Source organism: Oncorhynchus mykiss, chromosome 29 (assembly GCF_057628025.1).
Source record: "Oncorhynchus mykiss isolate SJ-2025 chromosome 29, ASM5762802v1, whole genome shotgun sequence".
In the NCBI taxonomy this organism is placed as follows: Eukaryota; Metazoa; Chordata; class Actinopteri; order Salmoniformes; family Salmonidae; genus Oncorhynchus; species Oncorhynchus mykiss.
Window position 1 is genome coordinate 4,431,127 of NC_143050.1, and position 18,226 is coordinate 4,449,352.

Genomic DNA, 18,226 nt, shown 5'->3' on the forward strand with positions numbered 1-18,226 from the left:
CAGACTCTGTATCCATTAGGCTGGCTAGACAGACTCTACCCATTACGCTGGTTAGACAGACTCTGTATCCAATAGGCTGGCTAGACAGACTGTAACCAATAGGCTGGCTAGACAGACTGTACCCATTAGGCTGGCTAGACAGACTCTGTACCCATTAGGCTGGCTAGACAGACTGTACCCATTAGGCTGGCTAGACAGACTCTGTATCCATTAGGCTGGCTAGACAGACTGTACCCATTACTCTGGTTAGACAGACTCTGTATCCATTAGGCTGGCTAGACAGACTGTACCCATTAGGCTGGCTAGACAGACTGTACCTATTAGGCTGGCTAGACAGACTGTACCCATTAGGCTGGCTAGACAGACTGTACCCATTAGGCTGGCTAGACAGACTCTGTACCCATTAGGCTGGCTAGACAGACTGTACCCATTAGGCTGGCTAGACAGACTGTACCCATTAGGCTGACTAGACAGACTGTACCCATTACGCTGTTTAGACAGACTGTACCCATTAGGCTGGCTAGACAGACTGTACCCATTAGGCTGGTTAGACAGACTCTGTACCCATTAGGCTGGCTAGACAGACTGTACCCATTAGGCTGGCTTGACAGACTTTACCCATTAGGCTGGCTAGACAGACTCTGTACCCATTACGCTGGTTAGACAGACTGTACCCATTAGGCTGGTTAGACAGACTCTGTACCCATTAGGCTGGCTAGACAGACTCTGTACCCATTAGGCTGGCTAGACAGACTCTGTACCCATTACGCTGGTTTGACAGACTCTGTACCCATTAGGCAGGCTAGACAGACTGTACCCATTAGTCTGGCTAGACAGACTGTACCCATTAGGCTGGCTAGACAGACTGTACCCATTAGGCTGGCTAGACAGACTGTACCCATTAGGCTGGCTAGACAGACTGTACCCATTAGGCTGGCTAGACGGACTCTGTACCCATTACGCTGGTTAGACAGACTCTGTACCCATTAGGCTGGCTAGACAGATTCTGTACCCATTAGGCTGGCTAGACAGAGTGTACCCATTAGGCTGACTAGACAGACTGTACCCATTAGGCTGGCTAGACAGACTGTACCCATTAGGCTGGCTAGACAGACTCTGTACCCATTACGCTGGTTAGACAGACTCTGTACCCATTAGGCTGGCTAGACAGACTGTACCCATTACGCTGGTTAGACAGACTCTGTACCCATTACGCTGGTTAGACAGACTCTGTACCCATTAGGCTGGCTAGACAGACTGTACCCATTAGGCTGGCTAGACAGACTCTGCACCCATTACGCTGGTTAGACAGACTCTGTGCCCATTAGGCTGGCTAGACAGACTCTGTACCCATTAGGCTGGCTAGACAGACTCTGTACCCATTATGCTGGTTAGACAGACTCTGTACCCATTAGGCTGGCTAGACAGACTGTACCCATTAGGCTGGCTAGACAGACTGTACCCATTAGGCTGGCTAGACAGACTGTACCCATTAGGCTGGCTAGACAGACTGTACCCATTAGGCTGGCTAGACAGACTGTACCCATTAGGCTGGCTAGACAGACTGTACCCATTAGGCTGGCTAGACAGACTGTACCCATTAGGCTGGCTAGACAGACTCTGCACCCATTACGCTGGTTAGACAGACTCTGTACCTATTAGGCTGGCTAGACAGACTCTGTACCCATTAGGCTGGCTAGACAGACTCTGTACCCATTATGCTGGTTAGACAGACTCTGTACCCATTAGGCTGGCTAGACAGACTGTACCCATTAGGCTGGCTAGACAGACTGTACCCATTAGGCTGGCTAGACAGACTGTACCCATTAGGCTGGCTAGACAGACTGTACCCATTAGGCTGGCTAGACAGACTCTGTACCCATTAGGCTGGCTAGACAGACTGTACCCATTAGGCTGGCTAGACAGACTCTGTATCCATTAGGCTGGCTAGACAGACTGTACCCATTAGGCTGGCTAGACAGACTGTACCCATTAGGCTGGCTAGACAGACTGTACCCATTAGGCTGGCTAGACAGACTGTACCCATTAGGCTGGCTAGACAGACTGTATCCATTAGGCTGGCTAGACAGACTGTACCCATTAGGCTGGCTAGACAGACTCTGTACCCATTAGGCTGGTTAGACAGACTCTGTACCCATTAGGCTGGCTAGACAGACTGTACCCATTAGGCTGGCTAGACAGACTCTGTATCCATTAGGCTGGCTAGACAGACTGTACCCATTACGCTGGTTAGACAGACTCTGTATCCATTAGGCTGGCTAGACAGACTGTACCCATTAGGCTGGCTAGACAGACTGTACCCATTAGGCTGGCTAGACAGACTCTGTACCCATTAGGCTGGCTAGACAGACTGTACCCATTAGGCTGGCTAGACAGACTGTACCCATTAGGCTGACTAGACAGACTGTACCCATTACGCTGTTTAGACAGACTGTACCCATTAGGCTGGCTAGACAGACTGTACCCATTAGGCTGGTTAGACAGACTCTGTACCCATTAGGCTGGCTAGACAGACTGTACCCATTAGGCTGGCTTGACAGACTTTACCCATTAGGCTGGCTAGACAGACTCTGTACCCATTACGCTGGTTAGACAGACTGTACCCATTAGGCTGGTTAGACAGAGTCTGTACCCATTAGGCTGGCTAGACAGACTCTGTACCCATTAGGCTGGCTAGACAGACTCTGTACCCATTACGCTGGTTTGACAGACTCTGTACCCATTAGGCAGGCTAGACAGACTGTACCCATTAGTCTGGCTAGACAGACTGTACCCATTAGGCTGGCTAGACAGACTGTACCCATTAGGCTGGCTAGACAGACTGTACCCATTAGGCTGGCTAGACAGACTGTACCCATTAGGCTGGCTAGACGGACTCTGTACCCATTACGCTGGTTAGACAGACTCTGTACCCATTAGGCTGGCTAGACAGATTCTGTACCCATTAGGCTGGCTAGACAGAGTGTACCCATTAGGCTGACTAGACAGACTGTACCCATTAGGCTGGCTAGACAGACTGTACCCATTAGGCTGGCTAGACAGACTCTGTACCCATTACGCTGGTTAGACAGACTCTGTACCCATTAGGCTGGCTAGACAGACTGTACCCATTACGCTGGTTAGACAGACTCTGTACCCATTATGCTGGTTAGACAGACTCTGTACCCATTAGGCTGGCTAGACAGACTGTACCCATTAGGCTGGCTAGACAGACTCTGCACCCATTACGCTGGTTAGACAGACTCTGTGCCCATTAGGCTGGCTAGACAGACTCTGTACCCATTAGGCTGGCTAGACAGACTCTGTACCCATTATGCTGGTTAGACAGACTCTGTACCCATTAGGCTGGCTAGACAGACTGTACCCATTAGGCTGGCTAGACAGACTGTACCCATTAGGCTGGCTAGACAGACTGTACCCATTAGGCTGGTTAGACAGACTGTACCCATTAGGCTGGCTAGACAGACTGTACCCATTAGGCTGGCTAGACAGACTCTGCACCCATTACGCTGGTTAGACAGACTCTGTACCCATTAGGCTGGCTAGACAGACTCTGTACCCATTAGGCTGGCTAGACAGACTCTGTACCCATTATGCTGGTTAGACAGACTCTGTACCCATTAGGCTGGCTAGACAGACTGTACCCATTAGGCTGGCTAGACAGACTGTACCCATTAGGCTGGCTAGACAGACTGTACCCATTAGGCTGGCTAGACAGACTGTACCCATTAGGCTGGCTAGACAGACTCTGTACCCATTAGGCTGGCTAGACAGACTGTACCCATTAGGCTGGCTAGACAGACTCTGTATCCATTAGGCTGGCTAGACAGACTGTACCCATTAGGCTGGCTAGACAGACTGTACCCATTAGGCTGGCTAGACAGACTGTACCCATTAGGCTGGCTAGACAGACTGTACCCATTAGGCTGGCTAGACAGACTGTATCCATTAGGCTGGCTAGACAGACTGTACCCATTAGGCTGGCTAGACAGACTCTGTACCCATTAGGCTGGTTAGACAGACTCTGTACCCATTAGGCTGGCTAGACAGACTGTACCCATTAGGCTGGCTAGACAGACTCTGTATCCATTAGGCTGGCTAGACAGACTGTACCCATTACGCTGGTTAGACAGACTCTGTATCCATTAGGCTGGCTAGACAGACTGTACCCATTAGGCTGGCTAGACAGACTGTACCCATTAGGCTGGCTAGACAGACTCTGTACCCATTAGGCTGGCTAGACAGACTGTACCCATTAGGCTGGCTAGACAGACTGTACCCATTAGGCTGACTAGACAGACTGTACCCATTACGCTGTTTAGACAGACTGTACCCATTAGGCTGGCTAGACAGACTGTACCCATTAGGCTGGTTAGACAGACTCTGTACCCATTAGGCTGGCTAGACAGACTGTACCCATTAGGCTGGCTTGACAGACTTTACCCATTAGGCTGGCTAGACAGACTCTGTACCCATTACGCTGGTTAGACAGACTGTACCCATTAGGCTGGTTAGACAGAGTCTGTACCCATTAGGCTGGCTAGACAGACTCTGTACCCATTAGGCTGGCTAGACAGACTCTGTACCCATTACGCTGGTTTGACAGACTCTGTACCCATTAGGCAGGCTAGACAGACTGTACCCATTAGTCTGGCTAGACAGACTGTACCCATTAGGCTGGCTAGACAGACTGTACCCATTAGGCTGGCTAGACAGACTGTACCCATTAGGCTGGCTAGACAGACTGTACCCATTAGGCTGGCTAGACGGACTCTGTACCCATTACGCTGGTTAGACAGACTCTGTACCCATTAGGCTGGCTAGACAGATTCTGTACCCATTAGGCTGGCTAGACAGAGTGTACCCATTAGGCTGACTAGACAGACTGTACCCATTAGGCTGGCTAGACAGACTGTACCCATTAGGCTGGCTAGACAGACTCTGTACCCATTACGCTGGTTAGACAGACTCTGTACCCATTAGGCTGGCTAGACAGACTGTACCCATTACGCTGGTTAGACAGACTCTGTACCCATTACGCTGGTTAGACAGACTCTGTACCCATTAGGCTGGCTAGACAGACTGTACCCATTAGGCTGGCTAGACAGACTCTGCACCCATTACGCTGGTTAGACAGACTCTGTGCCCATTAGGCTGGCTAGACAGACTCTGTACCCATTAGGCTGGCTAGACAGACTCTGTACCCATTATGCTGGTTAGACAGACTCTGTACCCATTAGGCTGGCTAGACAGACTGTACCCATTAGGCTGGCTAGACAGACTGTACCCATTAGGCTGGCTAGACAGACTCTGTACCCATTAGGCTGGCTAGACAGACTGTACCCATTAGGCTGGCTAGACAGACTCTGTATCCATTAGGCTGGCTAGACAGACTCTACCCATTACGCTGGTTAGACAGACTCTGTATCCAATAGGCTGGCTAGACAGACTGTAACCAATAGGCTGGCTAGACAGACTGTACCCATTAGGCTGGCTAGACAGACTCTGTACCCATTAGGCTGGCTAGACAGACTGTACCCATTAGGCTGGCTAGACGGACTCTGTACCCATTACGCTGGTTAGACAGACTCTGTACCCATTAGGCTGGCTAGACAGACTGTACCCATTAGGCTGGCTAGACAGACTCTGCACCCATTACGCTGGTTAGACAGACTCTGTGCCCATTAGGCTGGCTAGACAGACTCTGTACCCATTAGGCTGGCTAGACAGACTCTGTACCCATTATGCTGGTTAGACAGACTCTGTACCCATTAGGCTGGCTAGACAGACTGTACCCATTAGGCTGGCTAGACAGACTGTACCCATTAGGCTGGCTAGACAGACTGTACCCATTAGGCTGGCTAGACAGACTGTACCCATTAGGCTGGTTAGACAGACTCTGTACCCATTAGGCTGGCTAGACAGACTGTACCCATTAGGCTGGCTTGACAGACTTTACCCATTAGGCTGGCTAGACAGACTCTGTACCCATTACGCTGGTTAGACAGACTGTACCCATTAGGCTGGTTAGACAGACTCTGTACCCATTAGGCTGGCTAGACAGACTCTGTACCCATTAGGCTGGCTAGACAGACTCTGTACCCATTACGCTGGTTTGACAGACTCTGTACCCATTAGGCAGGCTAGACAGACTGTACCCATTAGTCTGGCTAGACAGACTGTACCCATTAGGCTGGCTAGACAGACTGTACCCATTAGGCTGGCTAGACAGACTGTACCCATTAGGCTGGCTAGACAGACTGTACCCATTAGGCTGGCTAGACGGACTCTGTACCCATTACGCTGGTTAGACAGACTCTGTACCCATTAGGCTGGCTAGACAGATTCTGTACCCATTAGGCTGGCTAGACAGAGTGTACCCATTAGGCTGACTAGACAGACTGTACCCATTAGGCTGGCTAGACAGACTGTACCCATTAGGCTGGCTAGACAGACTCTGTACCCATTACGCTGGTTAGACAGACTCTGTACCCATTAGGCTGGTTAGACAGACTCTGTACCCATTAGGCTGGCTAGACAGACTGTACCCATTAGGCTGGCTAGACAGACTCTGTATCCATTAGGCTGGCTAGACAGACTCTACCCATTACGCTGGTTAGACAGACTCTGTATCCAATAGGCTGGCTAGACAGACTGTAACCAATAGGCTGGCTAGACAGACTGTACCCATTAGGCTGGCTAGACAGACTCTGTACCCATTAGGCTGGCTAGACAGACTGTACCCATTAGGCTGGCTAGACAGACTCTGTATCCATTAGGCTGGCTAGACAGACTGTACCCATTACTCTGGTTAGACAGACTCTGTATCCATTAAGCTGGCTAGACAGACTGTACCCATTAGGCTGGCTAGACAGACTGTACCTATTAGGCTGGCTAGACAGACTGTACCCATTAGGCTGGCTAGACAGACTGTACCCATTAGGCTGGCTAGACAGACTGTACCCATTAGGCTGGCTAGACAGACTGTACCCATTAGGCTGGCTAGACAGACTGTACCCATTAGGCTGGCTAGACAGACTGTACCCATTAGGCTGGCTAGACAGACTGTATCCATTAGGCTGGCTAGACAGACTGTACCCATTAGGCTGGCTAGACAGACTCTGTACCCATTAGGCTGGCTAGACAGACTGTACCCATTAGGCTGGCTAGACAGACTCTGTATCCATTAGGCTGGCTAGACAGACTCTACCCATTACGCTGGTTAGACAGACTCTGTATCCAATAGGCTGGCTAGACAGACTGTAACCAATAGGCTGGCTAGACAGACTGTACCCATTAGGCTGGCTAGACAGACTCTGTGTAACGGTTTTCTTTATGAGAAGGATAGTCGGACCAAAATGCAGCGTGTAGATTGCGATCCATGTTTTAATGAACAAACGTTAAACACGAATCAGTACAAAAACAATAAACGTAACGAAAACCTAAACAGCCTATCTGGTGAAAACACATAGACAGGAACAATCACCCACAAACACACAGTGAAACCCAGGCTACCTAAATATGGTTCTCAATCAGAGACAATGACGAACACCTGCCTCTGACTGAGAACCATATCAGGCTGAACATAGAAATAGACAAACAAGACATGAAACATAGAATGCCCACTCAGATCACACCCTGACCAATCAAAACATAGAAAATACAAAGTAAACTATGGTCAGGGCGTGACAGTACCCCCCCCCCCAAGGTGCGGACTCCGGCCGCAAAACCTGAACCTATAGGGGAGGGTCTGGGTGGGCATCTGTCCGCGGTGGCGGCTCTGGCGCTGGACGTGGACCCCACTCCATGACAGTTTTAATCCCCCTCCTAAACGTCCCTAAATAGGTTACCCACCACAATGATAACATGGGACAGAGGGACAGCTCGGGACAGAGGTAACTCGGGACAGATGGGTAGCTCAGCCCTGAGAGGAAGCTCAGCACTGAGAAGAAGCTCAGCACTGAGAAGAAGCTCAGGCAGGTGGTTGGATCCGGCAGATCCTGGCTGGCTGGTGGTTCTGGAAGATCCTGGCTGACTGGCGGATCCAGGAGAATCTGGACGACTGGCAGATCTGGGAGAATCTGGCCGACTGGCAGATCTGGAAGAGTCTGGTCGACTGGCAGATCTGGAAGAGTCTGGTCGACTGGCAGATCTGGAAGAGTCTGGACGACTGGCAGATCTGGAAGAGTCTGGACGACTGGCAGATCTGGAAGAGTCTGGACGACTGGCAGATCTGGAAGAGTCTGGACGACTGGCAGATCTGGAAGAGTCTGGACGACTGGCAGATCTGGAAGAGTCTGGACGACGGGCAGATCTGGAAGAGTCTGGACGACGGGCAGATCTGGAAGAGTCTGGTCGACTGGCAGATCTGGAAGAGTCTGGTCGACTGGCAGATCTGGAAGAGTCTGGTCGACTGGCAGATCTGGAAGAGTCTGGACGACTGGCAGATCTGGGAGAATCTGGACGACTGGCAGCTCTGGCTGCTCCATGCTGACTGGCTGCTCCATGCTGACTGACAGCTCTGGCTGCTCCATGCTGACTGGCAGCTCTGGCTGCTCCATGCTGACTGGCTGCTCCATGCTGACTGGCAGCTCTGGCTGCTCCATGCTGACTGGCTGCTCCATGCTGACTGGCAGCTCTGGCTGCTCCATGCTGACTGGCTGCTCTGGCTGCTCCATGCTGACTGGCTGCTCCATGCTGACTGGCTGCTCCATGCTGACTGGCTGCTCCATGCTGACTGGCGGCCCTGGCTGCTCCATGCTGACTGGCGGCCCTGGCTGCTCCATGCTGACTGGCGGCCCTGGCTGCTCCATGCTGACTGGCGGCCCTGGCTGCTCCATGCAGACTGGCAGCTCTGGCGGCTCCTTGCAGACTGGCAGCTCTGGCGGCTCCTTGCAGACTGGCAGCTCTGGCGGCTCCTTGCAGACTGGCAGCTCTGGCGGCTCCTTGCAGACTGGCAGCTTTGGCGGCATCCTGCAGACAGGCAGCTCTGGCGGCTCCTTGCAGACTGGCAGCTCCTTGCAGACTGGCAGCTCCTTGCAGACTGGCAGCTCCTTGCTAACTGGCAGCTCTAAGCTAACTGGCAGCTCTATGCTAACTGGCAGCTCTATGCTAACTGGCAGCTCTATGCTAACTGGCAGCTCTATGCTAACTGGCAGCTCTATGCTAACTGGCAGTTCTGAACAGGCGGGAGACTCCGGCAGCGCTGTAGAGAAGGCAGGCTCTAACAGCGCTAAACAGGCGGGAGACTCCGACAGCGCTGAAGAGAAGGGAGGCTCTGGCAGCGCTGGACAGGCGAGGCGCACTGTAGGCCTGATGCGTGGTGCTGGCACTGGTGGTACTGGGCCGAGGACACGCACAGGAAGCCTGGTGCGGGGAGCTGCTACCGGAGGGCTGGGGTGTGGAGGTGGTACTGGAAAAACCGGACCGTGCAGGCGCACTGGAGCTCTTGAGCACCGAGCCTGCCCAACCTTACCTGGTTGAATGCTCACGGTCGCCCTGCCAGTGCGGCGAGGTGGAATAGCCCGCACTGGACTATGCAGGCGAACCGGAGAAACCGAGCGCAAGGCTGGTGCCATGTAAACCGGCCCAAGGAGACGCACTGGGGACCAGCTGCGTAGAGCCGGCTTCATGGCATTAGGCTCGACGCTCAATCTAGCCCGGCAGACACGCGGAGCTGGAATATACCGCACCGGGCTATGCACCCGCACTGGAGACACCGTGCGCACCACTGCATAACACGGTGCCTGTCCGGTCTCTCTAGCCCCCCGGTAAGCACAGGGAGTCTGCCCAGGTCTCCTACCTGGCGTAGCCATACTCCCTGTTAGCCCCCCCCCAAGAAATTTTTGGGGCTGCCTCTCAAGCTTCCATCCGCTACGTCGTGCTGCCTCCTCATATCTGCGCCTCTCAGCTTTCGCCGCCTCCAGTTCCTCCTTGGGGCGGCGATATTCTCCAGGCTGAGCCCAGGGTCCTTTACCGTCCAGTTCTTCCTCCCATGTCCATTTCTCCAGGTGGTGCAGCCTCTCCCACTGCAGCTGCTCCTGCTGCTTCTTCTCCTGCTGCACCTTTGGGCGGCTACACTCCCCTGGTTTAGCCCAGGGTCCTCTCCCGTCGAGGATTTCCTCCCATGTCCAGAAGTCCTTATTGCGCGTCTCCTCGCGCTGCTCCTGCCTGTTGACACGCTGCTTGGTCCCTTTGTGGTGGGTGATTCTGTAATGAGTTTCGTCTTCATACGAAGGAGAGTCGGACCAAAATGCGGCGTGTCTATTGCAATCCATGTTTAATGAAGTAACACACTAAACACAAACACTACCAAAAACAATAAACGTAACGAAAACCTAAACAGCCTATCTGGTGAAAACACATAGACAGGAACAATCACCCACAAACACACAGTGAAACCCAGGCTACCTAAATATGGTTCTCAATCAGAGACAATGACGAACACCTGCCTCTGACTGAGAACCATATCAGGCTGAACATAGAAATAGACAAACAAGACATGAAACATAGAATGCCCACTCAGATCACACCCTGACCAATCAAAACATAGAAAATACAAAGTAAACTATGGTCAGGGCGTGACACTCTGTACCCATTAGGCTGGCTAGACAGACTGTACCCATTAGGCTGGCTAGACAGACTCTGTATCCATTAGGCTGGCTAGACAGACTGTACCCATTACTCTGGTTAGACAGACTCTGTATCCATTAGGCTGGCTAGACAGACTGTACCCATTAGGCTGGCTAGACAGACTGTACCTATTAGGCTGGCTAGACAGACTGTACCCATTAGGCTGGCTAGACAGACTGTACCCATTAGGCTGGCTAGACAGACTGTACCCATTAGGCTGGCTAGACAGACTGTACCCATTAGGCTGGCTAGACAGACTGTATCCATTAGGCTGGCTAGACAGACTGTACCCATTAGGCTGGCTAGACAGACTCTGTACCCATTAGGCTGGTTAGACAGACTCTGTACCCATTAGGCTGGCTAGACAGACTGTACCCATTAGGCTGGCTAGACAGACTCTGTATCCATTAGGCTGGCTAGACAGACTGTACCCATTACGCTGGTTAGACAGACTCTGTATCCATTAGGCTGGCTAGACAGACTGTACCCATTAGGCTGGCTAGACAGACTGTACCCATTAGGCTGGCTAGACAGACTCTGTACCCATTAGGCTGGCTAGACAGACTGTACCCATTAGGCTGGCTAGACAGACTGTACCCATTAGGCTGACTAGACAGACTGTACCCATTACGCTGTTTAGACAGACTGTACCCATTAGGCTGGCTAGACAGACTGTACCCATTAGGCTGGTTAGACAGACTCTGTACCCATTAGGCTGGCTAGACAGACTGTACCCATTAGGCTGGCTTGACAGACTTTACCCATTAGGCTGGCTAGACAGACTCTGTACCCATTACGCTGGTTAGACAGACTGTACCCATTAGGCTGGTTAGACAGACTCTGTACCCATTAGGCTGGCTAGACAGACTCTGTACCCATTAGGCTGGCTAGACAGACTCTGTACCCATTACGCTGGTTTGACAGACTCTGTACCCATTAGGCAGGCTAGACAGACTGTACCCATTAGTCTGGCTAGACAGACTGTACCCATTAGGCTGGCTAGACAGACTGTACCCATTAGGCTGGCTAGACAGACTGTACCCATTAGGCTGGCTAGACAGACTGTACCCATTAGGCTGGCTAGACGGACTCTGTACCCATTACGCTGGTTAGACAGACTCTGTACCCATTAGGCTGGCTAGACAGATTCTGTACCCATTAGGCTGGCTAGACAGAGTGTACCCATTAGGCTGACTAGACAGACTGTACCCATTAGGCTGGCTAGACAGACTGTACCCATTAGGCTGGCTAGACAGACTCTGTACCCATTACGCTGGTTAGACAGACTCTGTACCCATTAGGCTGGCTAGACAGACTGTACCCATTACGCTGGTTAGACAGACTCTGTACCCATTACGCTGGTTAGACAGACTCTGTACCCATTAGGCTGGCTAGACAGACTGTACCCATTAGGCTGGCTAGACAGACTCTGCACCCATTACGCTGGTTAGACAGACTCTGTGCCCATTAGGCTGGCTAGACAGACTCTGTACCCATTAGGCTGGCTAGACAGACTCTGTACCCATTATGCTGGTTAGACAGACTCTGTACCCATTAGGCTGGCTAGACAGACTGTACCCATTAGGCTGGCTAGACAGACTGTACCCATTAGGCTGGCTAGACAGACTGTACCCATTAGGCTGGCTAGACAGACTGTACCCATTAGGCTGGCTAGACAGACTGTACCCATTAGGCTGGCTAGACAGACTGTACCCATTAGGCTGGCTAGACAGACTGTACCCATTAGGCTGGCTAGACAGACTCTGCACCCATTACGCTGGTTAGACAGACTCTGTACCCATTAGGCTGGCTAGACAGACTCTGTACCCATTAGGCTGGCTAGACAGACTCTGTACCCATTATGCTGGTTAGACAGACTCTGTACCCATTAGGCTGGCTAGACAGACTGTACCCATTAGGCTGGCTAGACAGACTGTACCCATTAGGCTGGCTAGACAGACTGTACCCATTAGGCTGGCTAGACAGACTGTACCCATTAGGCTGGCTAGACAGACTCTGTACCCATTAGGCTGGCTAGACAGACTGTACCCATTAGGCTGGCTAGACAGACTCTGTATCCATTAGGCTGGCTAGACAGACTGTACCCATTAGGCTGGCTAGACAGACTGTACCCATTATGCTGGCTAGACAGACTGTACCCATTAGGCTGGCTAGACAGACTCTGTATCCATTAGGCTGGCTAGACAGACTTTGTATCCATTAGGCTGGCTAGACAGACTCTACCCATTACGCTGGTTAGACAGACTCTGTATCCATTAGGCTGGCTAGACAGACTGTAACCAATAGGCTGGCTAGACAGACTGTACCCATTAGGCTGGCTAGACAGACTCTGTACCCATTAGGCTGGCTAGACAGACTGTACCCATTAGGCTGGCTAGACAGACTGTACCCATTACGCTGGTTAGACAGACTCTGTATCCATTAGGCTGGCTAGACAGACTGTATCCATTAGGCTGGCTAGACAGACTGTACCCATTAGGCTGGCTCGACAGACTGTACCCATTAGGCTGGCTAGACAGACTGTACCCATTAGGCTGGCTAGACAGACTGTATCCATTAGGCTGGCTAGACAGACTGTACCCATTAGGCTGGTTAGACAGACTCTGTATCCATTAGGCTGGCTAGACAGACTCTGTATCCATTAGGCTTGTTAGACAGACTCTGTATCCATTAGGCTGGCTAGACAGACTGGACCCATTACGCTGGTTAGACAGACTCTGTATCCATTAGGCTGGTTAGACAGAGTGTACCCATTAGGCTGGCTAGACAGACTGTGCCTATTAGGCTGGCTAGACAGACTGTACCCATTAGGCTGGCTAGACAGACTGTACCCATTAGGCTGGCTAGACAGACTGTACCCATTAGGCTGGCTAGACAGACTGTACCCATTAGGCTGGCTAGACAGACTGTACCCATTAGGCTGGCTAGACAGACTGTATCCATTAGGCTGGCTAGACACACTGTACCCATTAGGCTGGCTAGACAGACTATGTACCCATTAGGCTGGTTAGACAGACTCTGTACCCATTAGGCTGGCTAGACAGACTGTACCCATTAGGCTGGCTAGACAGACTCTGTAACCATTAGGCTGGCTAGACAGACTGTACCCATTACGCTGGTTAGTCAGACTCTGTATCCATTAGGCTGGCTAGACAGACTGTACCCATTAGGCTGGCTAGACAGACTATACCCATTAGGCTGGCTAGACAGACTGTACCCATTATGCTGGCTAGACAGACTGTACCCATTAGGCTGGCTAGACAGACTCTGTATCCATTAGGCTGGCTAGACAGACTTTGTATCCATTAGGCTGGCTAGACAGACTCTACCCATTACGCTGGTTAGACAGACTCTGTATCCATTAGGCTGGCTAGACAGACTGTAACCAATAGGCTGGCTAGACAGACTGTACCCATTAGGCTGGCTAGACAGACTATGTACCCATTAGGCTGGCTAGACAGACTGTACCCATTAGGCTGGCTAGACAGACTGTACCCATTACGCTGGTTAGACAGACTCTGTATCCATTAGGCTGGCTAGACAGACTGTATCCATTAGGCTGGTTAGACAGACTGGACCCATTAGGCTGGCTCGACAGACTGTACCCATTAGGCTGGCTAGACAGACTGTACCCATTAGGCTGGCTAGACAGACTGTATCCATTAGGCTGGCTAGACAGACTGTACCCATTAGGCTGGTTAGACAGACTCTGTATCCATTAGGCTGGCTAGACAGACTCTGTATCCATTAGGCTGGTTAGACAGACTCTGTATCCATTAGGCTGGCTAGACAGACTGGACCCATTACGCTGGTTAGACAGACTCTGTATCCATTAGGCTGGCTAGACAGACTGTACCCATTAAGCTGGCTAGACAGACTGTACCCATTAGGCTGGCTAGACAGACTGTACCCATTAGGCTGGCTAGACAGACTGTACCCATTAGGCTGGCTAGACAGACTGTACCCATTAGGCTGGCTAGACAGACTGTATCCATTAGGCTGGCTAGACAGACTCTGTACCCATTAGGCTGGCTAGACAGACTATGTACCCATTAGGCTGGCTAGACAGACTCTGTACCCATTAGGCTGGCTAGACAGACTATGTACCCATTAGGCTGGCTAGACAGACTGTACCCATTAGGCTGGCTAGACAGACTCTGTAACCATTAGGCTGGCTAGACAGACTGTACCCATTACGCTGGTTAGACAGACTCTGTATCCATTAGGCTGGCTAGACAGACTGTACCCATTAGGCTGGCTAGACAGACTATACCCATTAGGCTGGCTAGACAGACTGTATCCATTAGGCTGGCTAGACAGACTCTGTACCCATTAGGCTGGCTAGACAGACTGTACCCATTAGGCTGGCTAGACAGACTGTACCCATTACGCTGGTTAGACAGACTGTACCCATTAGGCTGGCTAGACAGACTGTACCCATTAGGCTGGTTAGACAGACTCTGTACCCATTAGGCCGACTAGACAGACTGTACCCATTAGGCTGGCTTGACAGACTGTACCCATTAGGCTGGCTAGACAGACTCTGTACCCATTACGCTGGTTAGACAGACTGTACCCATTAGGCTGGTTAGACAGACTCTGTATCCATTAGGCTGGCTAGACAGACTGTACCCATTAGGCTGGCTAAACACACTGTACCCATTAGGCTGGCTAGACAGACTCTGTACCCATTAGGCTGGCTAGACAGACTCTGTACCCATTACGCTGGTTTGATAGACTCTGTAACCATTAGGCTGGCTAGACAGACTGTACCCATTAGGCTGGCTAGACAGACTGTACCCATTAGGCTGGCTAGACAGACTGTACCCATTAGGCTGGCTAGACAGACTGTACCCATTAGGCTGGCTAGACAGACTGTACCCATTAGGCTGGCTAGACAGACTCTGTACCCATTAGGCTGGCTAGACAGATTCTGTACCTATTAGAATGGCTAGACAGACTGTACCCATTAGGCTGGCTAGACAGACTGTACCTATTAGGCTGGCTAGACAGACTGTACCCATTAGGCTGGCTAGACAGACTCTGTACCCATTACGCTGGTTAGACAGACTCTGTACCCATTAGGCTGGCTAGACAGACTGTACCCATTACACTGGTTAGACAGACTCTGTACCCATTACGCTGGTTAGACAGACTCTGTACCCATTACGCTGGATAGACAGACTCTGTACCCATTTGGCTGGCTAGACAGATTGTACCCATTACGCTGGCTAGACAGACTCTGTACCCATTACGCTGGTTAGACAGACTCTGTACCCATTAGGCTGGCTAGACAGACTGTACCCATTAGGCTGGCTAGACAGACTCTGTACCCATTACGCTGGTTAGACAGACTCTGTACCCATTAGGCTGGCTAGACAGACTGTACCCATTAGGCTGGCAAGACAGACTGTACCCATTAGGCTGGCTAGACAGACTGTACCCATTAGGCTGGCTAGACAGACTGTACCCATTAGGCTGGCTAGACAGACTGTACCCATTAGGATGGCTAGACAGACTGTACCCATTAGGCTGGCTAGACAGACTGTACCCATTAGGCTGGCTAGACAGACTGTACCCATTAGGCTGGCTAGACAGACTCTTTATCCATTAGGCTGGCTAGACAGACTGTACCCATTAGGCTGGGTTAGACAGACTGTACCCATTATGCTGGCTAGACAGACTGTACCCATTAGGCTGGCTAGACAGACTGTACCCATTAAGCTGGTTAGACAGACTCTGTATACATTAGGCTGGCTAGACAGACTGTATCCATTAGGCTGGCTAGACAGACTCTGTATCCATTAGGCTGGCTAGACAGACTGTACCCATTAGGCTGGCTAGACAGACTCTGTACCCATTAGGCTGGCTAGACAGACTGTATCCATTAGGCTGGCTAGACAGACTCTGTATCCATTAGGCTGGCTAGACAAACTGTACCCATTAGGCTGGCTAGACAGACTGTATCCATTAGGCTGGCTATACAGACTGTACCCATTAGGCTGGCTAGACAGACTCTGTATCCATTAGGCTGGCTAGACAGACTGTATCCATTAGGCTGGCTAGACAGACTGTACCCATTAAGCTGGTTAGACAGACTCTGTATCCATTAGGCTGGCAAGACAGACTGTATCCATTAGGCTGGTGAGACAGACTCTGTATCCATTAGGCTGGCTAGACAGACTGTACCCATTAGGCTGGGTAGACAGACTCTGTACCCATTAGGCTGGCTAGACAGACTGTATCCATTAGGCTGGCTAGACAGACTCTGTATCCATTAGGCTGGCTAGACAGACTGTACCCATTAGGCTGGCTAGACAGACTGTATCCATTAGGCTGGCTATACAGACTGTACCCATTAGGCTGGCTAGACAGACTCTGTATCCATTTGGCTGGCTAGACAGACTGTATCCATTAGGCTGGCTAGACAGACTGTACCCATTTGGCTGGCTAGACAGACTGTATCCATTAGGCTGGCTATACAGACTGTACCCATTAGGCTGGCTAGACAGACTCTGTATCCATTTGGCTGGCTAGACAGACTGTACCCATTAGGATGGCTAGACAGACTGTACCCATTAGGCTGGCTAGACAGACTGTACCCATTAGGCTGGCTAGACAGACTGTACCCATTAGGCTGGCTAGACAGACTCTTTATCCATTAGGCTGGCTAGACAGACTGTACCCATTAGGCTGGGTTAGACAGACTGTACCCATTATGCTGGCTAGACAGACTGTACCCATTAGGCTGGCTAGACAGACTGTACCCATTAAGCTGGTTAGACAGACTCTGTATACATTAGGCTGGCTAGACAGACTGTATCCATTAGGCTGGCTAGACAGACTCTGTATCCATTAGGCTGGCTAGACAGACTGTACCCATTAGGCTGGCTAGACAGACTCTGTACCCATTAGGCTGGCTAGACAGACTGTATCCATTAGGCTGGCTAGACAGACTCTGTATCCATTAGGCTGGCTAGACAAACTGTACCCATTAGGCTGGCTAGACAGACTGTATCCATTAGGCTGGCTATACAGACTGTACCCATTAGGCTGGCTAGACAGACTCTGTATCCATTAGGCTGGCTAGACAGACTGTATCCATTAGGCTGGCTAGACAGACTGTACCCATTAAGCTGGTTAGACAGACTCTGTATCCATTAGGCTGGCAAGACAGACTGTATCCATTAGGCTGGTGAGACAGACTCTGTATCCATTAGGCTGGCTAGACAGACTGTACCCATTAGGCTGGGTAGACAGACTCTGTACCCATTAGGCTGGCTAGACAGACTGTATCCATTAGGCTGGCTAGACAGACTCTGTATCCATTAGGCTGGCTAGACAGACTGTACCCATTAGGCTGGCTAGACAGACTGTATCCATTAGGCTGGCTATACAGACTGTACCCATTAGGCTGGCTAGACAGACTCTGTATCCATTTGGCTGGCTAGACAGACTGTATCCATTAGGCTGGCTAGACAGACTGTACCCATTAGGCTGGCTAGACAGACTGTATCCATTAGGCTGGCTATACAGACTGTACCCATTAGGC